Below are 23,415 nucleotides of genomic sequence, written 5' to 3' on the forward strand. Positions count from 1 at the left end.
ACAGGCATCTTAGACCAGGCCATTCCGGGATTGCTGTGTTTCACGTCCTGCCCTTCAACACTCCTGGGAGGGCTTTCCCTGAGAACCCTCATGTCTCTGCCCTCCCAGGAGGCTGTGGTTCTATGCAAAATAGGGGGTGCACCACGGGCCGTCCCCTTTCCTCTCTCTCGCCAATATCTTTCACCAAAGCTGAGCCCTGCAGGTAAATGTATCTATCTGGCTGAGGGGCCAGGGAGGGCCTTTGCCTGCAGTCTTACAAGCCAGAGTGCAGAGAAGGCAGCAGCTCTGGGACCGGGACTCTGCTCAAAGACATATCTAACATGCCACAGTGGAGCTGAGATGGGCAAGATACGTGTCTCACAGGCAGGCAGCACAACAAGACAGTGGCAGGAAACTATGCTAACAAGGAAAGAGAAAAGTCACGTGTCTCGTGGCCTTCCCACCATTAGACAGTAGTCTGCGCAAGAAAACATCCAACAGTGACAGGACAACCAAGCAAATGACAAACGCCGTGCTGAATAAAGTCATCTTACATGACATTTCGTACAAAGGCCCAGATCATGGGGATGATCGCGCAGCAGAAGCAGCAAGTATCAGAGCCACCGAACCTGGGGTGAGTTACACGAGGAGAAAGGGCGACATGGGCACAGGGGCTAGGGGCTCAGGGAACAGCTACCACAATGCAACCTCGGGTGTGGGGATGCCACTCATTGCGGGTACTGCCCTGGGATTTCCTTTTAGAAAGAATCGCTGGTTAAAGTGTAGTGCACAAAAAACCCAACTCCTCGATTACACTATTAGATAACATCCTTTAACTGCCCCACCCACCCTGTGTGAGTCTCACCCACTTCCCGCCTGCTCCCTCTAGTCTGAGAGTTGTATCTCCACAAAAAACACACAGTGGGGCTCAATGAGCTGCTCATGTCTGACATGGACACCTAAGCAGTGCTGGATTCACAACCTGAAAGCCTGCAAAGGAAAGTGTGCCCGGCAGAAGATAAGCTGCCTGGCAACTCAGAACCTTCTTCTAAGAGAAGTAAGACATGTCACAATGGAGTCTAAGCCTACCTGTCTTATGCCAGGACCTTAGAGCTGCAGGCAGGAGCACAAAGGTAAAAACATATATTGAGTCCCAACACGCTCACTGCGGTGGTTGGTCTCTGTGGCGCAATCGGTTAGTGCGTTCGGCTGTTAACCGAAAGGTTGGTGGTTCAAGCCCACCCAGGGACGTATGCTTTTGCCTACATCAAGTCCTGAATTAAAACACAGCTGTCTGGCTTTGCTCTTAGAGCTCTCGCTTTGCCTGCGTGACATGCTCTATCTCAACATTTCTATCTTCTCTCATCTCTTCACCTCTAGTCATTTCCACCAATAGGACTGGAAACGGGCCACCAAGCCTTCTACTTTAACCACAGGCGTACTGAGGGCCAATAAAAGGCACAGAAGCATTTCTTGATCCGGGGCTGAGAACTGCATGCACAGGGACCTCGTGGCGCAACGGTAGCGTGTCTGACTCCACATCCGAAGGTTGCGTGTTCAAATCACGTCGGGGTCACTCTTTGACATTTTTTTCCCCACCAAGTTTATATCTCTGACTTCTAAAGCAAAGCCAAAAGAAGGGCGCTTTGCATTGGCCGGGAATCGAACCCGGGCCTCCCGCGTGGCAGGCAAGAATTCTACCACTGAACCACCAATGCTTCACTTACATAGGCTGAGCAGAGAGCCCTGCCGTAGACAGTAGTGATGAGGTCCATGCATTCGCATGGGACACCTATGAACAAAGTTTGCATGGCAAGCCTTGGACTGCCAAACGTTCACATGCTGATGGCAGGAATCAGATGCAGGAGACTGAAACTATGAATGTTTCTGCTTTTGCTAAGGACAGTGGTTTGGGGCCAGTGTTGTGCTTGACAGAGCACGACATCAGCCTGCTCTCTGGCTGCTCCCGGGAGAAGTGGCTGACAGAAAGCACCCTCCAGACCACCAGCAATCTTGTGTTTCACAACATGCCACTGTCACTGGACTTTCCTTCTGGGAAAGCCTAGTCACTGACCTGGCCAGATTCCCTGTCCTCCCCAAAATCCTGGGGAGAAACGGGCAGAGTTATGCGCCCTGCGCCCTCTTTCGCGTCCCTAACGCGCTCCCAACGCGCCCTACAGCCCTGGTCGGGCACAGCCCTGGTCGGGCTCATACCACTGGGGCCTCTGCCGAGGAAGAGCCCCGGAAGCCTAGGGCCAGGCCTATTGCACAGGCATCTTAGACCAGGCCATTCCGGGATTGCTGTGTTTCACGTCCTGCCCTTCAACACTCCTGGGAGGGCTTTCCCTGAGAACCCTCATGTCTCTGCCCTCCCAGGAGGCTGTGGTTCTATGCAAAATAGGGGGTGCACCACGGGCCGTCCCCTTTCCTCTCTCTCGCCAATATCTTTCACCAAAGCTGAGCCCTGCAGGTAAATGTATCTATCTGGCTGAGGGGCCAGGGAGGGCCTTTGCCTGCAGTCTTACAAGCCAGAGTGCAGAGAAGGCAGCAGCTCTGGGACCGGGACTCTGCTCAAAGACATATCTAACATGCCACAGTGGAGCTGAGATGGGCAAGACACGTGTCTCACAGGCAGGCAGCACAACAAGACAGTGGCAGGAAACTATGCTAACAAGGAAAGAGAAAAGTCACGTGTCTCGTGGCCTTCCCACCATTAGACAGTAGTCTGCGCAAGAAAACATCCAACAGTGACAGGACAACCAAGCAAATGACAAACGCTGTGCTGAATAAAGTCATCTTACATGACATTTCGTACAAAGGCCCAGATCATGGGGATGATCGCGCAGAAGCAGCAAGTATCAGAGCCACCGAACCTGAGGTGAGTTACACGAGGAGAAAGGGCGACATGGGGACAGGGGCTAGGGGCTCAGGGAACAGCTACCACAATGCAACCTCGGGTGTGGGGATGCCACTCATTGCGGGTACTGCCCTGGGATTTCCTTTTAGAAAGAATCGCTGGTTAAAGTGTAGTGCACAAAAAACCCAACTCCTCGATTACACTATTAGATAACATCCTTTAACTGCCCCACCCACACTGTGTGAGTCTCACCCACTTCCCGCCTGCTCCCTCTAGTCTGAGAGTTGTATCTCCACAAAAAACACACAGTGGGGCTCAATGAGCTGCTCATGTCTGACATGGATACCTAAGCAGTGCTGGATTCACAACCTGAAAGCCTGCAAAGGAAAGTGTGCCCGGCAGAAGATAAGCTGCCTGGCAACTCAGAACCTTCTTCTAAGAGAAGTAAGACATGTCACAATGGAGTCTAAGCCTACCTGTCTTATGCCAGGACCTTAGAGCTGCAGGCAGGAGCACAAAGGTAAAAACATATATTGAGTCCCAACACGCTCACTGCGGTGGTTGGTCTCTGTGGCGCAATCGGTTAGTGCGTTCGGCTGTTAACCGAAAGGTTGGTGGTTCAAGCCCACCCAGGGACGTATGCTTTTGCCTACATCAAGTCCTGAATTAAAACACAGCTGTCTGGCTTTGCTCTTAGAGCTCTCGCTTTGCCTGCGTGACATGCTTTATCTCAACATTTCTATCTTCTCTCATCTCTTCACCTCTAGTCATTTCCACCAATAGGACTGGAAACGGGCCACCAAGCCTTCTACTTTAACCACAGGTGTACTGAGGGCCAATAAAAGGCACAGAAGCATTTCTTGATCCGGGGCTGAGAACTGCATGCACAGGGACCTCGTGGCGCAACGGTAGCGCGTCTGACTCCAGATCAGAAGGTTGCGTGTTCAAATCACGTCGGGGTCACTCTTTGACATTTTTTTCCCCACCAAGTCTATATCTCTGACTTCTAAAGCAAAGCCAAAAGAAGGGCGCTTTGCATTGGCCGGGAATCGAACTCGGGCCTCCCGCGTGGCAGGCGAGAATTCTACCACTGAACCACCAATGCTTCACTTACATAGGCTGAGCAGAGAGCCCTGCTGTAGACAGTAGTGATGAGGCCCATGCATTCGCATGGGACACCTATGAACAAAGTTTGCATGGCAAGCCTTGGACTGCCAAACGTTCACATGCTGATGGCAGGAATCAGATGCAGGAGACTGAAACTATGAATGTTTCTGCTTTTGCTAAGGACAGTGGTTTGGGGCCAGTGTTGTGCTTGACAGAGCACGACATCAGCCTGCTCTCTGGCTGCTCCCGGGAGAAGTGGCTGACAGAAAGCAACCTCCAGACCACCAGCAATCTTGTGTTTCACAACATGCCACTGTCACTGGACTTTCCTTCTGGGAAAGCCTAGTCACTGACCTGGCCAGATTCCCTGTCCTCCCCAAAATCCTGGGGAGAAACGGGCAGAGTTCTGCGCCCTGCGCCCTCTTTCAAGTCCCTAACGCGCTCCCAACGCGCCCTACAGCCCTGGTCGGGCACAGCCCTGGTCGGGCTCATACCACTGGGGCCTCTGCCGAGGAAGAGCCCCGGAAGCCTAGGGCCAGGCCTATTGCACAGGCATCTTAGACCAGGCCATTCCGGGATTGCTGTGTTTCACGTCCTGCCCTTCAACACTCCTGGGAGGGCTTTCCCTGAGAACCCTCATGTCTCTGCCCTCCCAGGAGGCTGTGGTTCTATGCAAAATAGGGGGTGCACCACGGGCCGTCCCCTTTCCTCTCTCTCGCCAATATCTTTCACCAAAGCTGAGCCCTGCAGGTAAATGTATCTATCTGGCTGAGGGGCCAGGGAGGGCCTTTGCTTGCAGTCTTACAAGCCAGAGTGCAGAGAAGGCAGCAGCTCTGGGACCGGGACTCTGCTCAAAGACATATCTAACATGCCACAGTGGAGCTGAGATGGGCAAGACACGTGTCTCACAGGCTGGCAGCACACCAAGACAGTGGCAGGAAACTATGCTAACAAGGAAAGAGAAAAGTCACGTGTCTCGTGGCCTTCCCACCATTAGACAGTAGTCTGCGCAAGAAAACATCCAACAGTTACAGGACAACCAAGCAAATGACAAACGCTGTGCTGAATAAAGTCATCTTACATGACATTTCGTACAAAGGCCCAGATCATGGGGATGATCGCGCAGCAGAAGCAGCAAGTATCAGAGCCACCGAACCTGGGGTGAGTTACACGAGGAGAAAGGGCGACATGGGGACAGGGGCTATGGGCTCAGGGAACAGCTACCACAATGCAACCTCGGGTGTGGGGATGCCACTCATTGCGGGTACTGCCCTGGGATTTCCTTTTAGAAAGAATCGCTGGTTAAAGTGTAGTGCACAAAAAACCCAACTCCTCGATTACACTATTAGATAACATCCTTTAACTGCCCCACCCACCCTGTGTGAGTCTCACCCACTTCCCGCCTGCTCCCTCTAGTCTGAGAGTTGTATCTCCACAAAAAACACACAGTGGGGCTCAATGAGCTGCTCATGTCTGACATGGACACCTAAGCAGTGCTGGATTCACAACCTGAAAGCCTGCAAAGGAAAGTGTGCCCGGCAGAAGATAAGCTGCCTGGCAACTCAGAACCTTCTTCTAAGAGAAGTAAGACATGTCACAATGGAGTCTAAGCCTACCTGTCTTATGCAAGGACCTTAGAGCTGCAGGCAGGAGCACAAAGGTAAAAACATATATTGAGTCCCAACACGCTCACTGCGGTGGTTGGTCTCTGTGGCGCAATCGGTTAGTGCGTTCGGCTGTTAACCGAAAGGTTGGTGGTTCAAGCCCACCCAGGGACGTATGCTTTTGCCTACATCAAGTCCTGAATTAAAACACAGCTGTCTGGCTTTGCTCTTAGAGCTCTCGCTTTGCCTGCGTGACATGCTCTATCTCAACATTTCTATCTTCTCTCATCTCTTCACCTCTAGTCATTTCCACCAATAGGACTGGAAACGGGCCACCAAGCCTTCTACTTTAACCACAGGCGTACTGAGGGCCAATAAAAGGCACAGAAGCATTTCTTGATCCGGGGCTGAGAACTGCATGCACAGGGACCTCGTGGCGCAACGGTAGCGCGTCTGACTCCACATCAGAAGGTTGCGTGTTCAAATCACGTCGGGGTCACTCTTTGACATTTTTTTCCCCACCAAGTCTATATCTCTGACTTCTAAAGCAAAGCCAAAAGAAGGGCGCTTTGCATTGGCCGGGAATCGAACCCGGGCCTCCCGCGTGGCAGGCGAGAATTCTACCACTGAACCACCAATGCTTCACTTACATAGGCTGAGCAGAGAGCCCTGCCGTAGACAGTAGTGATGAGGCCCATGCATTCGCATGGGACACCTATGAACAAAGTTTGCATGGCAAGCCTTGGACTGCCAAACGTTCACATGCTGATGGCAGGAATCAGATGCAGGAGACTGAAACTATGAATGTTTCTGCTTTTGCTAAGGACAGTGGTTTGGGGCCAGTGTTGTGCTTGACAGAGCACGACATCAGCCTGCTCTCTGGCTGCTCCCGGGAGAAGTGGCTGACAGAAAGCACCCTCCAGACCACCAGCAATCTTGTGTTTCACAACATGCCACTGTCACTGGACTTTCCTTCTGGGAAAGCCTAGTCACTGACCTGGCCAGATTCCCTGTCCTCCCCAAAATCCTGGGGAGAAACGGGCAGAGTTCTGCGCCCTGCGCCCTCTTTCGCGTCCCTAACGCGCTCCCAACGCGCCCTACAGCCCTGGTCGGGCACAGCCCTGGTCGGGCTCATACCACTGGGGCCTCTGCCGAGGAAGAGCCCCGGAAGCCTAGGGCCAGGCCTATTGCACAGGCATCTTAGACCAGGCCATTCCGGGATTGCTGTGTTTCACGTCCTGCCCTTCAACACTCCTGGGAGGGCTTTCCCTGAGAACCCTCATGTCTCTGCCCTCCCAGGAGGCTGTGGTTCTATGCAAAATAGGGGGTGCACCACGGGCCGTCCCCTTTCCTCTCTCTCGCCAATATCTTTCACCAAAGCTGAGCCCTGCAGGTAAATGTATCTATCTGGCTGAGGGGCCAGGGAGGGCCTTTGCCTGCAGTCTTACAAGCCAGAGTGCAGAGAAGGCAGCAGCTCTGGGACCGGGACTCTGCTCAAAGACATATCTAACATGCCACAGTGGAGCTGAGATGGGCAAGATACGTGTCTCACAGGCAGGCAGCACAACAAGACAGTGGCAGGAAACTATGCTAACAAGGAAAGAGAAAAGTCACGTGTCTCGTGGCCTTCCCACCATTAGACAGTAGTCTGCGCAAGAAAACATCCAACAGTGACAGGACAACCAAGCAAATGACAAACGCCGTGCTGAATAAAGTCATCTTACATGACATTTCGTACAAAGGCCCAGATCATGGGGATGATCGCGCAGCAGAAGCAGCAAGTATCAGAGCCACCGAACCTGGGGTGAGTTACACGAGGAGAAAGGGCGACATGGGCACAGGGGCTAGGGGCTCAGGGAACAGCTACCACAATGCAACCTCGGGTGTGGGGATGCCACTCATTGCGGGTACTGCCCTGGGATTTCCTTTTAGAAAGAATCGCTGGTTAAAGTGTAGTGCACAAAAAACCCAACTCCTCGATTACACTATTAGATAACATCCTTTAACTGCCCCACCCACCCTGTGTGAGTCTCACCCACTTCCCGCCTGCTCCCTCTAGTCTGAGAGTTGTATCTCCACAAAAAACACACAGTGGGGCTCAATGAGCTGCTCATGTCTGACATGGACACCTAAGCAGTGCTGGATTCACAACCTGAAAGCCTACAAAGGAAAGTGTGCCCGGCAGAAGATAAGCTGCCTGGCAACTCAGAACCTTCTTCTAAGAGAAGTAAGACATGTCACAATGGAGTCTAAGCCTACCTGTCTTATGCCAGGACCTTAGAGCTGCAGGCAGGAGCACAAAGGTAAAAACATATATTGAGTCCCAACACGCTCACTGCGGTGGTTGGTCTCTGTGGCGCAATCGGTTGGTGCGTTCGGCTGTTAACCGAAAGGTTGGTGGTTCAAGCCCACCCAGGGACGTATGCTTTTGCCTACATCAAGTCCTGAATTAAAACACAGCTGTCTGGCTTTGCTCTTAGAGCTCTCGCTTTGCCTGCGTGACATGCTCTATCTCAACATTTCTATCTTCTCTCATCTCTTCACCTCTAGTCATTTCCACCAATAGGACTGGAAACGGGCCACCAAGCCTTCTACTTTAACCACAGGCGTACTGAGGGCCAATAAAAGGCACAGAAGCATTTCTTGATCCGGGGCTGAGAACTGCATGCACAGGGACCTCGTGGCGCAACGGTAGCGCGTCTGACTCCACATCCGAAGGTTGCGTGTTCAAATCACGTCGGGGTCACTCTTTGACATTTTTTTCCCCACCAAGTTTATATCTCTGACTTCTAAAGCAAAGCCAAAAGAAGGGCGCTTTGCATTGGCCGGGAATCGAACCCGGGCCTCCCGCGTGGCAGGCAAGAATTCTACCACTGAACCACCAATGCTTCACTTACATAGGCTGAGCAGAGAGCCCTGCCGTAGACAGTAGTGATGAGGTCCATGCATTCGCATGGGACACCTATGAACAAAGTTTGCATGGCAAGCCTTGGACTGCCAAACGTTCACATGCTGATGGCAGGAATCAGATGCAGGAGACTGAAACTATGAATGTTTCTGCTTTTGCTAAGGACAGTGGTTTGGGGCCAGTGTTGTGCTTGACAGAGCACGACATCAGCCTGCTCTCTGGCTGCTCCCGGGAGAAGTGGCTGACAGAAAGCACCCTCCAGACCACCAGCAATCTTGTGTTTCACAACATGCCACTGTCACTGGACTTTCCTTCTGGGAAAGCCTAGTCACTGACCTGGCCAGATTCCCTGTCCTCCCCAAAATCCTGGGGAGAAACGGGCAGAGTTATGCGCCCTGCGCCCTCTTTCGCGTCCCTAACGCGCTCCCAACGCGCCCTACAGCCCTGGTCGGGCACAGCCCTGGTCGGGCTCATACCACTGGGGCCTCTGCCGAGGAAGAGCCCCGGAAGCCTAGGGCCAGGCCTATTGCACAGGCATCTTAGACCAGGCCATTCCGGGATTGCTGTGTTTCACGTCCTGCCCTTCAACACTCCTGGGAGGGCTTTCCCTGAGAACCCTCATGTCTCTGCCCTCCCAGGAGGCTGTGGTTCTATGCAAAATAGGGGGTGCACCACGGGCCGTCCCCTTTCCTCTCTCTCGCCAATATCTTTCACCAAAGCTGAGCCCTGCAGGTAAATGTATCTATCTGGCTGAGGGGCCAGGGAGGGCCTTTGCCTGCAGTCTTACAAGCCAGAGTGCAGAGAAGGCAGCAGCTCTGGGACCGGGACTCTGCTCAAAGACATATCTAACATGCCACAGTGGAGCTGAGATGGGCAAGACACGTGTCTCACAGGCAGGCAGCACAACAAGACAGTGGCAGGAAACTATGCTAACAAGGAAAGAGAAAAGTCACGTGTCTCGTGGCCTTCCCACCATTAGACAGTAGTCTGCGCAAGAAAACATCCAACAGTGACAGGACAACCAAGCAAATGACAAACGCTGTGCTGAATAAAGTCATCTTACATGACATTTCGTACAAAGGCCCAGATCATGGGGATGATCGCGCAGAAGCAGCAAGTATCAGAGCCACCGAACCTGAGGTGAGTTACACGAGGAGAAAGGGCGACATGGGGACAGGGGCTAGGGGCTCAGGGAACAGCTACCACAATGCAACCTCGGGTGTGGGGATGCCACTCATTGCGGGTACTGCCCTGGGATTTCCTTTTAGAAAGAATCGCTGGTTAAAGTGTAGTGCACAAAAAACCCAACTCCTCGATTACACTATTAGATAACATCCTTTAACTGCCCCACCCACACTGTGTGAGTCTCACCCACTTCCCGCCTGCTCCCTCTAGTCTGAGAGTTGTATCTCCACAAAAAACACACAGTGGGGCTCAATGAGCTGCTCATGTCTGACATGGATACCTAAGCAGTGCTGGATTCACAACCTGAAAGCCTGCAAAGGAAAGTGTGCCCGGCAGAAGATAAGCTGCCTGGCAACTCAGAACCTTCTTCTAAGAGAAGTAAGACATGTCACAATGGAGTCTAAGCCTACCTGTCTTATGCCAGGACCTTAGAGCTGCAGGCAGGAGCACAAAGGTAAAAACATATATTGAGTCCCAACACGCTCACTGCGGTGGTTGGTCTCTGTGGCGCAATCGGTTAGTGCGTTCGGCTGTTAACCGAAAGGTTGGTGGTTCAAGCCCACCCAGGGACGTATGCTTTTGCCTACATCAAGTCCTGAATTAAAACACAGCTGTCTGGCTTTGCTCTTAGAGCTCTCGCTTTGCCTGCGTGACATGCTTTATCTCAACATTTCTATCTTCTCTCATCTCTTCACCTCTAGTCATTTCCACCAATAGGACTGGAAACGGGCCACCAAGCCTTCTACTTTAACCACAGGTGTACTGAGGGCCAATAAAAGGCACAGAAGCATTTCTTGATCCGGGGCTGAGAACTGCATGCACAGGGACCTCGTGGCGCAACGGTAGCGCGTCTGACTCCAGATCAGAAGGTTGCGTGTTCAAATCACGTCGGGGTCACTCTTTGACATTTTTTTCCCCACCAAGTCTATATCTCTGACTTCTAAAGCAAAGCCAAAAGAAGGGCGCTTTGCATTGGCCGGGAATCGAACTCGGGCCTCCCGCGTGGCAGGCGAGAATTCTACCACTGAACCACCAATGCTTCACTTACATAGGCTGAGCAGAGAGCCCTGCTGTAGACAGTAGTGATGAGGCCCATGCATTCGCATGGGACACCTATGAACAAAGTTTGCATGGCAAGCCTTGGACTGCCAAACGTTCACATGCTGATGGCAGGAATCAGATGCAGGAGACTGAAACTATGAATGTTTCTGCTTTTGCTAAGGACAGTGGTTTGGGGCCAGTGTTGTGCTTGACAGAGCACGACATCAGCCTGCTCTCTGGCTGCTCCCGGGAGAAGTGGCTGACAGAAAGCAACCTCCAGACCACCAGCAATCTTGTGTTTCACAACATGCCACTGTCACTGGACTTTCCTTCTGGGAAAGCCTAGTCACTGACCTGGCCAGATTCCCTGTCCTCCCCAAAATCCTGGGGAGAAACGGGCAGAGTTCTGCGCCCTGCGCCCTCTTTCAAGTCCCTAACGCGCTCCCAACGCGCCCTACAGCCCTGGTCGGGCACAGCCCTGGTCGGGCTCATACCACTGGGGCCTCTGCCGAGGAAGAGCCCCGGAAGCCTAGGGCCAGGCCTATTGCACAGGCATCTTAGACCAGGCCATTCCGGGATTGCTGTGTTTCACGTCCTGCCCTTCAACACTCCTGGGAGGGCTTTCCCTGAGAACCCTCATGTCTCTGCCCTCCCAGGAGGCTGTGGTTCTATGCAAAATAGGGGGTGCACCACGGGCCGTCCCCTTTCCTCTCTCTCGCCAATATCTTTCACCAAAGCTGAGCCCTGCAGGTAAATGTATCTATCTGGCTGAGGGGCCAGGGAGGGCCTTTGCTTGCAGTCTTACAAGCCAGAGTGCAGAGAAGGCAGCAGCTCTGGGACCGGGACTCTGCTCAAAGACATATCTAACATGCCACAGTGGAGCTGAGATGGGCAAGACACGTGTCTCACAGGCTGGCAGCACACCAAGACAGTGGCAGGAAACTATGCTAACAAGGAAAGAGAAAAGTCACGTGTCTCGTGGCCTTCCCACCATTAGACAGTAGTCTGCGCAAGAAAACATCCAACAGTTACAGGACAACCAAGCAAATGACAAACGCTGTGCTGAATAAAGTCATCTTACATGACATTTCGTACAAAGGCCCAGATCATGGGGATGATCGCGCAGCAGAAGCAGCAAGTATCAGAGCCACCGAACCTGGGGTGAGTTACACGAGGAGAAAGGGCGACATGGGGACAGGGGCTATGGGCTCAGGGAACAGCTACCACAATGCAACCTCGGGTGTGGGGATGCCACTCATTGCGGGTACTGCCCTGGGATTTCCTTTTAGAAAGAATCGCTGGTTAAAGTGTAGTGCACAAAAAACCCAACTCCTCGATTACACTATTAGATAACATCCTTTAACTGCCCCACCCACCCTGTGTGAGTCTCACCCACTTCCCGCCTGCTCCCTCTAGTCTGAGAGTTGTATCTCCACAAAAAACACACAGTGGGGCTCAATGAGCTGCTCATGTCTGACATGGACACCTAAGCAGTGCTGGATTCACAACCTGAAAGCCTGCAAAGGAAAGTGTGCCCGGCAGAAGATAAGCTGCCTGGCAACTCAGAACCTTCTTCTAAGAGAAGTAAGACATGTCACAATGGAGTCTAAGCCTACCTGTCTTATGCCAGGACCTTAGAGCTGCAGGCAGGAGCACAAAGGTAAAAACATATATTGAGTCCTAACACACTCACTGCGGTAGTTGGTCTCTGTGGCGCAATTGGTTAGCGCGTTCAGCTGTTAACCGAAAGGTTGGTGGTTCAAGCCCACCCAGGGACGTATGCTTTTGCCTACATCAAGTCCTGAATTAAAACACAGCTGTCTGGCTTTGCTCTTAGAGCTCTCGCTTTGCCTGCGTGACATGCTCTATCTCAACATTTCTATCTTCTCTCATCTCTTCACCTCTAGTCATTTCCACCAATAGGACTGGAAACGGGCCACCAAGCCTTCTACTTTAACCACAGGCGTACTGAGGGCCAATAAAAGGCACAGAAGCATTTCTTGATCCGGGGCTGAGAACTGCATGCACAGGGACCTCGTGGCGCAACGGTAGCTCGTCTGACTCCAGATCAGAAGGTTGCGTGTTCAAATCACGTCGGGGTCACTCTTTGACATTTTTTTCCCCACCAAGTCTATATCTCTGACTTCTAAAGCAAAGCCAAAAGAAGGGCGCTTTGCATTGGCCGGGAATCGAACCCGGGCCTCCCGCGTGGCAGGCGAGAATTCTACCACTGAACCACCAATGCTTCACTTACATAGGCTGAGCAGAGAGCCCTGCCGTAGACAGTAGTGATGAGGCCCATGCATTCGCATGGGACACCTATGAACAAAGTTTGCATGGCAAGCCTTGGACTGCCAAACGTTCACATGCTGATGGCAGGAATCAGATGCAGGAGACTGAAACTATGAATGTTTCTGCTTTTGCTAAGGACAGTGGTTTGGGGCCAGTGTTGTGCTTGACAGAGCACGACATCAGCCTGCTCTCTGGCTGCTCCCGGGAGAAGTGGCTGACAGAAAGCACCCTCCAGACCACCAGCAATCTTGTGTTTCACAACATGCCACTGTCACTGGACTTTCCTTCTGGGAAAGCCTAGTCACTGACCTGGCCAGATTCCCTGTCCTCCCCAAAATCCTGGGGAGAAACGGGCAGAGTTCTGCGCCCTGCGCCCTCTTTCGCGTCCCTAACGCGCTCCCAACGCGCCCTACAGCCCTGGTCGGGCACAGCCCTGGTCGGGCTCATACCACTGGGGCCTCTGCCGAGGAAGAGCCCCGGAAGCCTAGGGCCAGGCCTATTGCACAGGCATCTTAGACCAGGCCATTCCGGGATTGCTGTGTTTCACGTCCTGCCCTTCAACACTCCTGGGAGGGCTTTCCCTGAGAACCCTCATGTCTCTGCCCTCCCAGGAGGCTGTGGTTCTATGCAAAATAGGGGGTGCACCACGGGCCGTCCCCTTTCCTCTCTCTCGCCAATATCTTTCACCAAAGCTGAGCCCTGCAGGTAAATGTATCTATCTGGCTGAGGGGCCAGGGAGGGCCTTTGCCTGCAGTCTTACAAGCCAGAGTGCAGAGAAGGCAGCAGCTCTGGGACCGGGACTCTGCTCAAAGACATATCTAACATGCCACAGTGGAGCTGAGATGGGCAAGACACGTGTCTCACAGGCAGGCAGCACAACAAGACAGTGGCAGGAAACTATGCTAACAAGGAAAGAGAAAAGTCACGTGTCTCGTGGCCTTCCCACCATTAGACAGTAGTCTGCGCAAGAAAACATCCAACAGTGACAGGACAACCAAGCAAATGACAAACGCTGTGCTGAATAAAGTCATCTTACATGACATTTCGTACAAAGGCCCAGATCATGGCGATGATCGCGCAGAAGCAGCAAGTATCAGAGCCACCGAACCTGAGGTGAGTTACACGAGGAGAAAGGGCGACATGGGGACAGGGGCTAGGGGCTCAGGGAACAGCTACCACAATGCAACCTCGGGTGTGGGGATGCCACTCATTGCGGGTACTGCCCTGGGATTTCCTTTTAGAAAGAATCGCTGGTTAAAGTGTAGTGCACAAAAAACCCAACTCCTCGATTACACTATTAGATAACATCCTTTAACTGCCCCACCCACACTGTGTGAGTCTCACCCACTTCCCGCCTGCTCCCTCTAGTCTGAGAGTTGTATCTCCACAAAAAACACACAGTGGGGCTCAATGAGCTGCTCATGTCTGACATGGATACCTAAGCAGTGCTGGATTCACAACCTGAAAGCCTGCAAAGGAAAGTGTGCCCGGCAGAAGATAAGCTGCCTGGCAACTCAGAACCTTCTTCTAAGAGAAGTAAGACATGTCACAATGGAGTCTAAGCCTACCTGTCTTATGCCAGGACCTTAGAGCTGCAGGCAGGAGCACAAAGGTAAAAACATATATTGAGTCCCAACACGCTCACTGCGGTGGTTGGTCTCTGTGGCGCAATCGGTTAGTGCGTTCGGCTGTTAACCGAAAGGTTGGTGGTTCAAGCCCACCCAGGGACGTATGCTTTTGCCTACATCAAGTCCTGAATTAAAACACAGCTGTCTGGCTTTGCTCTTAGAGCTCTCGCTTTGCCTGCGTGACATGCTTTATCTCAACATTTCTATCTTCTCTCATCTCTTCACCTCTAGTCATTTCCACCAATAGGACTGGAAACGGGCCACCAAGCCTTCTACTTTAACCACAGGTGTACTGAGGGCCAATAAAAGGCACAGAAGCATTTCTTGATCCGGGGCTGAAAACTGCATGCACAGGGACCTCGTGGTGCAACGGTTGCGCGTCTGACTCCAGATCAGAAGGTTGCGTGTTCAAATCACATCGGGGTCACTCTTTGACATTTTTTTCCCCACCAAGTCTATATCTCTGACTTCTAAAGCAAAGCCAAAAGAAGGGCGCTTTGCATTGGCCGGGAATCGAACTCGGGCCTCCCGCGTGGCAGGCGAGAATTCTACCACTGAACCACCAATGCTTCACTTACATAGGCTGAGCAGAGAGCCCTGCTGTAGACAGTAGTGATGAGGCCCATGCATTCGCATGGGACACCTATGAACAAAGTTTGCATGGCAAGCCTTGGACTGCCAAACGTTCACATGCTGATGGCAGGAATCAGATGCAGGAGACTGAAACTATGAATGTTTCTGCTTTTGCTAAGGACAGTGGTTTGGGGCCAGTGTTGTGCTTGACAGAGCACGACATCAGCCTGCTCTCTGGCTGCTCCCGGGAGAAGTGGCTGACAGAAAGCAACCTCCAGACCACCAGCAATCTTGTGTTTCACAACATGCCACTGTCACTGGACTTTCCTTCTGGGAAAGCCTAGTCACTGACCTGGCCAGATTCCCTGTCCTCCCCAAAATCCTGGGGAGAAACGGGCAGAGTTCTGCGCCCTGCGCCCTCTTTCAAGTCCCTAACGCGCTCCCAACGCGCCCTACAGCCCTGGTCGGGCACAGCCCTGGTCGGGCTCATACCACTGGGGCCTCTGCCGAGGAAGAGCCCCGGAAGCCTAGGGCCAGGCCTATTGCACAGGCATCTTAGACCAGGCCATTCCGGGATTGCTGTGTTTCACGTCCTGCCCTTCAACACTCCTGGGAGGGCTTTCCCTGAGAACCCTCATGTCTCTGCCCTCCCAGGAGGCTGTGGTTCTATGCAAAATAGGGGGTGCACCACGGGCCGTCCCCTTTCCTCTCTCTCGCCAATATCTTTCACCAAAGCTGAGCCCTGCAGGTAAATGTATCTATCTGGCTGAGGGGCCAGGGAGGGCCTTTGCTTGCAGTCTTACAAGCCAGAGTGCAGAGAAGGCAGCAGCTCTGGGACCGGGACTCTGCTCAAAGACATATCTAACATGCCACAGTGGAGCTGAGATGGGCAAGACACGTGTCTCACAGGCTGGCAGTACACCAAGACAGTGGCAGGAAACTATGCTAACAAGGAAAGAGAAAAGTCACGTGTCTCGTGGCCTTCCCACCATTAGACAGTAGTCTGCGCAAGAAAACATCCAACAGTTACAGGACAACCAAGCAAATGACAAACGCTGTGCTGAATAAAGTCATCTTACATGACATTTCGTACAAAGGCCCAGATCATGGGGATGATCGCGCAGCAGAAGCAGCAAGTATCAGAGCCACCGAACCTGGGGTGAGTTACACGAGGAGAAAGGGCGACATGGGGACAGGGGCTATGGGCTCAGGGAACAGCTACCACAATGCAACCTCGGGTGTGGGGATGCCACTCATTGCGGGTACTGCCCTGGGATTTCCTTTTAGAAAGAATCGCTGGTTAAAGTGTAGTGCACAAAAAACCCAACTCCTCGATTACACTATTAGATAACATCCTTTAACTGCCCCACCCACCCTGTGTGAGTCTCACCCACTTCCCGCCTGCTTCCTCTAGTCTGAGAGTTGTATCTCCACAAAAAACACACAGTGGGGCTCAATGAGCTGCTCATGTCTGACATGGACACCTAAGCAGTGCTGGATTCACAACCTGAAAGCCTGCAAAGGAAAGTGTGCCCGGCAGAAGATAAGCTGCCTGGCAACTCAGAACCTTCTTCTAAGAGAAGTAAGACATGTCACAATGGAGTCTAAGCCTACCTGTCTTATGCCAGGACCTTAGAGCTGCAGGCAGGAGCACAAAGGTAAAAACATATATTGAGTCCTAACACACTCACTGCGGTGGTTGGTCTCTGTGGCGCAATTGGTTAGCGCGTTCAGCTGTTAACCGAAAGGTTGGTGGTTCAAGCCCACCCAGGGACGTATGCTTTTGCCTACATCAAGTCCTGAATTAAAACACAGCTGTCTGGCTTTGCTCTTAGAGCTCTCGCTTTGCCTGCGTGACATGCTCTATCTCAACATTTCTATCTTCTCTCATCTCTTCACCTCTAGTCATTTCCACCAATAGGACTGGAAACGGGCCACCAAGCCTTCTACTTTAACCACAGGCGTACTGAGGGCCAATAAAAGGCACAGAAGCATTTCTTGATCCGGGGCTGAGAACTGCATGCACAGGGACCTCGTGGCGCAACGGTAGCGCGTCTGACTCCAGATCAGAAGGTTGCGTGTTCAAATCACGTCGGGGTCACTCTTTGACATTTTTTTCCCCACCAAGTCTATATCTCTGACTTCTAAAGCAAAGCCAAAAGAAGGGCGCTTTGCATTGGCCGGGAATCGAACCCGGGCCTCCCGCGTGGCAGGCGAGAATTCTACCACTGAACCACCAATGCTTCACTTACATAGGCTGAGCAGAGAGCCCTGCCGTAGACAGTAGTGATGAGGCCCATGCATTCGCATGGGACACCTATGAACAAAGTTTGCATGGAAAGCCTTGGACTGCCAAACGTTCACATGCTGATGGCAGGAATCAGATGCAGGAGACTGAAACTATGAATGTTTCTGCTTTTGCTAAGGACAGTGGTTTGGGGCCAGTGTTGTGCTTGACAGAGCACGACATCAGCCTGCTCTCTGGCTGCTCCCGGGAGAAGTGGCTGACAGAAAGCACCCTCCAGACCACCAGCAATCTTGTGTTTCACAACATGCCACTGTCACTGGACTTTCCTTCTGGGACAGCCTAGTCACTGACCTGGCCAGATTCCCTGTCCTCCCCAAAATCCTGGGGAGAAACGGGCAGAGTTCTGCGCCCTGCGCCCTCTTTCGCGTCCCTAACGCGCTCCCAACGTGCCCTACAGCCCTGGTCGGGCACAGCCCTGGTCGGGCTCATACCACTGGGGCCTCTGCCGAGGAAGAGCCCCGGAAGCCTAGGGCCAGGCCTATTGCACAGGCATCTTAGACCAGGCCATTCCGGGATTGCTGTGTTTCACGTCCTGCCCTTCAACACTCCTGGGAGGGCTTTCCCTGAGAACCCTCATGTCTCTGCCCTCCCAGGAGGCTGTGGTTCTATGCAAAATAGGGGGTGCACCACGGGCCGTCCCCTTTCCTCTCTCTCGCCAATATCTTTCACCAAAGCTGAGCCCTGCAGGTAAATGTATCTATCTGGCTGAGGGGCCAGGGAGGGCCTTTGCCTGCAGTCTTACAAGCCAGAGTGCAGAGAAGGCAGCAGCTCTGGGACCGGGACTCTGCTCAAAACATATCTAACATGCCACAGTGGAGCTGAGATGGGCAAGACACGTGTCTCACAGGCTGGCAGCACACCAAGACAGTGGCAGGAAACTATGCTAACAAGGAAAGAGAAAAGTCACGTGTCTCGTGGCCTTCCCACCATTAGACAGTAGTCTGCGCAAGAAAACATCCAACAGTGACAGGACAACCAAGCAAATGACAAACGCCGTGCTGAATAAAGTCATCTTACATGACATTTCGTACAAAGGCCCAGATCATGGGGATGATCGCGCAGCAGAAGCAGCAAGTATCAGAGCCACCGAACCTGGGGTGAGTTACACGAGGAGAAAGGGCGACATGGGGACAGGGGCTATGGGCTCAGGGAACAGCTACCACAATGCAACCTCGGGTGTGGGGATGCCACTCATTGCGGGTACTGCCCTGGGATTTCCTTTTAGAAAGAATCGCTGGTTAAAGTGTAGTGCACAAAAAACCCAACTCCTCGATTACACTATTAGATAACATCCTTTAACTGCCCCACCCACCCTGTGTGAGTCTCACCCACTTCCAGCCTGCTCCCTCTAGTCTGAGAGTTGTATCTCCACAAAAAACACACCGTGGGGCTCAATGAGCTGCTCATGTCTGACATGGACACCTAAGCAGTGCTGGATTCACAACCTGAAAGCCTGCAAAGGAAAGTGTGCCCGGCAGAAGATAAGCTGCCTGGCAACTCAGAACCTTCTTCTAAGAGAAGTAAGACATGTCACAATGGAGTCTAAGCCTACCTGTCTTATGCCAGGACCTTAGAGCTGCAGGCAGGAGCACAAAGGTAAAAACATATATTGAGTCCCAACACGCTCACTGCGGTGGTTGGTCTCTGTGGCGCAATCGGTTAGCGCGTTCGGCTGTTAACCGAAAGGTTGGTGGTTCAAGCCCACCCAGGGACGTATGCTTTTTGCCTACATCAAGTCCTGAATTAAAACACAGCTGTCTGGCTTTGCTCTTAGAGCTCTCGCTTTGCCTGCGTGACATGCTCTATCTCAACATTTCTATCTTCTCTCATCTCTTCACCTCTAGTCATTTCCACCAATAGGACTGGAAACGGGACACCAAGCCTTACTTTAACCACAGGCGTACTGAGGGCCAATAAAAGGCACAGAAGCATTTCTTGATCCGGGGCTGAGAACTGCATGCACAGGGACCTCGTGGCGCAACGGTAGCGCGTCTGACTCCAGATCAGAAGGTTGCGTGTTCAAATCACGTCGGGGTCACTCTTTGACATTTTTTTCCCCACCAAGTCTATATCTCTGACTTCTAAAGCAAAGCCAAAAGAAGGGCACTTTGCATTGGCCGGGAATCGAACCGGGCCTCCCGCGTGGCAGGCGAGAATTCTACCACTGAACCACCAATGCTTCACTTACATAGGCTGAGCAGAGAGCCCTGCCGTAGACAGTAGTGATGAGGCCCATGCATTCGCATGGGACACCTATGAACAAAGTTTGCATGGAAAGCCTTGGACTGCCAAACGTTCACATGCTGATGGCAGGAATCAGATGCAGGAGACTGAAACTATGAATGTTTCTGCTTTTGCTAAGGACAGTGGTTTGGGGCCAGTGTTGTGCTTGACAGAGCACGACATCAGCCTGCTCTCTGGCTGCTCCCGGGAGAAGTGGCTGACAGAAAGCACCCTCCAGACCACCAGCAATCTTGTGTTTCACAACATGCCACTGTCACTGGACTTTCCTTCTGGGACAGCCTAGTCACTGACCTGGCCAGATTCCCTGTCCTCCCCAAAATCCTGGGGAGAAACGGGCAGAGTTCTGCGCCCTGCGCCCTCTTTCGCGTCCCTAACGCGCTCCCAACGTGCCCTACAGCCCTGGTCGGGCACAGCCCTGGTCGGGCTCATACCACTGGGGCCTCTGCCGAGGAAGAGCCCCGGAAGCCTAGGGCCAGGCCTATTGCACAGGCATCTTAGACCAGGCCATTCCGGGATTGCTGTGTTTCACGTCCTGCCCTTCAACACTCCTGGGAGGGCTTTCCCTTAGAACCCTCATGTCTCTGCCCTCCCAGGAGGCTGTGGTTCTATGCAAAATAGGGGGTGCACCACGGGCCGTCCCCTTTCCTCTCTCTCGCCAATATCTTTCACCAAAGCTGAGCCCTGCAGGTAAATGTATCTATCTGGCTGAGGGGCCAGGGAGGGCCTTTGCCTGCAGTCTTACAAGCCAGAGTGCAGAGAAGGCAGCAGCTCTGGGACCGGGACTCTGCTCAAAGACATATCTAACATGCCACAGTGGAGCTAAGATGGGCAAGACACGTGTCTCACAGGCTGGCAGCACACCAAGACAGTGGCAGGAAACTATGCTAACAAGGAAAGAGAAAAGTCACGTGTCTCGTGGCCTTCCCACCATTAGACAGTAGTCTGCGCAAGAAAACATCCAACAGTGACAGGACAACCAAGCAAATGACAAACGCCGTGCTGAATAAAGTCATCTTACATGACATTTCGTACAAAGGCCCAGATCATGGGGATGATCGCGCAGCAGAAGCAGCAAGTATCAGAGCCACCGAACCTGGGGTGAGTTACACGAGGAGAAAGGGCGACATGGGGACAGGGGCTATGGGCTCAGGGAACAGCTACCACAATGCAACCTCGGGTGTGGGGATGCCACTCATTGCGGGTACTGCCCTGGGATTTCCTTTTAGAAAGAATCGCTGGTTAAAGTGTAGTGCACAAAAAACCCAACTCCTCGATTACACTATTAGATAACATCCTTTAACTGCCCCACCCACCCTGTGTGAGTCTCACCCACTTCCCGCCTGCTCCCTCTAGTCTGAGAGTTGTATCTCCACAAAAAACACACCGTGGGGCTCAATGAGCTGCTCATGTCTGACATGGACACCTAAGCAGTGCTGGATTCACAACCTGAAAGCCTGCAAAGGAAAGTGTGCCCGGCAGAAGATAAGCTGCCTGGCAACTCAGAACCTTCTTCTAAGAGAAGTAAGACATGTCACAATGGAGTCTAAGCCTACCTGTCTTATGCCAGGACCTTAGAGCTGCAGGCAGGAGCACAAAGGTAAAAACATATATTGAGTCCCAACACGCTCACTGCGGTGGTTGGTCTCTGTGGCGCAATCGGTTAGTGCGTTCGGCTGTTAACCGAAAGGTTGGTGGTTCAAGCCCACCCAGGGACGTATGCTTTTGCCTACATCAAGTCCTGAATTAAAACACAGCTGTCTGGCTTTGCTCTTAGAGCTCTCGCTTTGCCTGCGTGACATGCTCTATCTCAACATTTCTATCTTCTCTCATCTCTTCACCTCTAGTCATTTCCACCAATAGGACTGGAAACGGGCCACCAAGCCTTCTACTTTAACCACAGGCGTACTGAGGGCCAATAAAAGGCACAGAAGCATTTCTTGATCCGGGGCTGAGAACTGCATGCACAGGGACCTCGTGGCGCAACGGTAGCTCGTCTGACTCCAGATCAGAAGGTTGCGTGTTCAAATCACGTCGGGGTCACTCTTTGACATTTTTTTCCCCACCAAGTCTATATCTCTGACTTCTAAAGCAAAGCCAAAAGAAGGGCGCTTTGCATTGGCCGGGAATCGAACCCGGGCCTCCCGCGTGGCAGGCGAGAATTCTACCACTGAACCACCAATGCTTCACTTACATAGGCTGAGCAGAGAGCCCTGCCGTAGACAGTAGTGATGAGGCCCATGCATTCGCATGGGACACCTATGAACAAAGTTTGCATGGCAAGCCTTGGACTGCCAAACGTTCACATGCTGATGGCAGGAATCAGATGCAGGAGACTGAAACTATGAATGTTTCTGCTTTTGCTAAGGACAGTGGTTTGGGGCCAGTGTTGTGCTTGACAGAGCACGACATCAGCCTGCTCTCTGGCTGCTCCCGGGAGAAGTGGCTGACAGAAAGCACCCTCCAGACCACCAGCAATCTTGTGTTTCACAACATGCCACTGTCACTGGACTTTCCTTCTGGGAAAGCCTAGTCACTGACCTGGCCAGATTCCCTGTCCTCCCCAAAATCCTGGGGAGAAACGGGCAGAGTTCTGCGCCCTGCGCCCTCTTTCGCGTCCCTAACGCGCTCCCAACGTGCCCTACAGCCCTGGTCGGGCACAGCCCTGGTCGGGCTCATACCACTGGGGCCTCTGCCGAGGAAGAGCCCCGGAAGCCTAGGGCCAGGCCTATTGCACAGGCATCTTAGACCAGGCCATTCCGGGATTGCTGTGTTTCACGTCCTGCCCTTCAACACTCCTGGGAGGGCTTTCCCTGAGAACCCTCATGTCTCTGCCCTCCCAGGAGGCTGTGGTTCTATGCAAAATAGGGGGTGCACCACGGGCCGTCCCCTTTCCTCTCTCTCGCCAATATCTTTCACCAAAGCTGAGCCCTGCAGGTAAATGTATCTATCTGGCTGAGGGGCCAGGGAGGGCCTTTGCCTGCAGTCTTACAAGCCAGAGTGCAGAGAAGGCAGCAGCTCTGGGACCGGGACTCTGCTCAAAGACATATCTAACATGCCACAGTGGAGCTGAGATGGGCAAGATACGTGTCTCACAGGCAGGCAGCACAACAAGACAGTGGCAGGAAACTATGCTAACAAGGAAAGAGAAAAGTCACGTGTCTCGTGGCCTTCCCACCATTAGACAGTAGTCTGCGCAAGAAAACATCCAACAGTGACAGGACAACCAAGCAAATGACAAACGCCGTGCTGAATAAAGTCATCTTACATGACATTTCGTACAAAGGCCCAGATCATGGGGATGATCGCGCAGCAGAAGCAGCAAGTATCAGAGCCACCGAACCTGGGGTGAGTTACACGAGGAGAAAGGGCGACATGGGCACAGGGGCTAGGGGCTCAGGGAACAGCTACCACAATGCAACCTCGGGTGTGGGGATGCCACTCATTGCGGGTACTGCCCTGGGATTTCCTTTTAGAAAGAATCGCTGGTTAAAGTGTAGTGCACAAAAAACCCAACTCCTCGATTACACTATTAGATAACATCCTTTAACTGCCCCACCCACCCTGTGTGAGTCTCACCCACTTCCCGCCTGCTCCCTCTAGTCTGAGAGTTGTATCTCCACAAAAAACACACAGTGGGGCTCAATGAGCTGCTCATGTCTGACATGGACACCTAAGCAGTGCTGGATTCA

The 23,415-nt window shown here is 52.6% G+C and overlaps 9 non-coding genes across 9 annotated transcripts; 5 read left to right on the top strand and 4 right to left on the bottom strand.

Moving 5' to 3' along the window:
• Nucleotides 1-3,727: 3,727 nt before the first annotated feature.
• Nucleotides 3,728-3,799, top strand: TRNAW-CCA (transfer RNA tryptophan (anticodon CCA)). Its single transcript has one exon. It is a non-coding gene; the product is annotated as a tRNA-Trp (tRNA).
• Nucleotides 3,800-6,117: 2,318 nt separating this feature from the next.
• On the bottom strand, nt 6,118-6,188 carry TRNAG-GCC (transfer RNA glycine (anticodon GCC)). Its single transcript has one exon. It is a non-coding gene; the product is annotated as a tRNA-Gly (tRNA).
• Nucleotides 6,189-10,465: 4,277 nt separating this feature from the next.
• On the top strand, nt 10,466-10,537 carry TRNAW-CCA (transfer RNA tryptophan (anticodon CCA)). Its single transcript has one exon. It is a non-coding gene; the product is annotated as a tRNA-Trp (tRNA).
• Nucleotides 10,538-12,855: 2,318 nt separating this feature from the next.
• Nucleotides 12,856-12,926, bottom strand: TRNAG-GCC (transfer RNA glycine (anticodon GCC)). The gene has a single exon. It is a non-coding gene; the product is annotated as a tRNA-Gly (tRNA).
• A 4,277-nt stretch (nt 12,927-17,203) lies between these two features.
• Nucleotides 17,204-17,275, top strand: TRNAW-CCA (transfer RNA tryptophan (anticodon CCA)). Its single transcript has one exon. It is a non-coding gene; the product is annotated as a tRNA-Trp (tRNA).
• A 71-nt stretch (nt 17,276-17,346) lies between these two features.
• TRNAG-GCC (transfer RNA glycine (anticodon GCC)) lies at nt 17,347-17,417 on the bottom strand. Its single transcript has one exon. It is a non-coding gene; the product is annotated as a tRNA-Gly (tRNA).
• A 1,705-nt stretch (nt 17,418-19,122) lies between these two features.
• On the top strand, nt 19,123-19,196 carry TRNAN-GUU (transfer RNA asparagine (anticodon GUU)). The gene has a single exon. It is a non-coding gene; the product is annotated as a tRNA-Asn (tRNA).
• A 252-nt stretch (nt 19,197-19,448) lies between these two features.
• TRNAW-CCA (transfer RNA tryptophan (anticodon CCA)) lies at nt 19,449-19,520 on the top strand. Its single transcript has one exon. It is a non-coding gene; the product is annotated as a tRNA-Trp (tRNA).
• Nucleotides 19,521-21,837: 2,317 nt separating this feature from the next.
• On the bottom strand, nt 21,838-21,908 carry TRNAG-GCC (transfer RNA glycine (anticodon GCC)). The gene has a single exon. It is a non-coding gene; the product is annotated as a tRNA-Gly (tRNA).
• Nucleotides 21,909-23,415: the final 1,507 nt, after the last annotated feature.

The sequence above is a fragment of the Pleurodeles waltl genome, chromosome 4_1 (genome assembly GCF_031143425.1).
Source record: "Pleurodeles waltl isolate 20211129_DDA chromosome 4_1, aPleWal1.hap1.20221129, whole genome shotgun sequence".
Taxonomy (NCBI): domain Eukaryota; kingdom Metazoa; phylum Chordata; class Amphibia; order Caudata; family Salamandridae; genus Pleurodeles; species Pleurodeles waltl.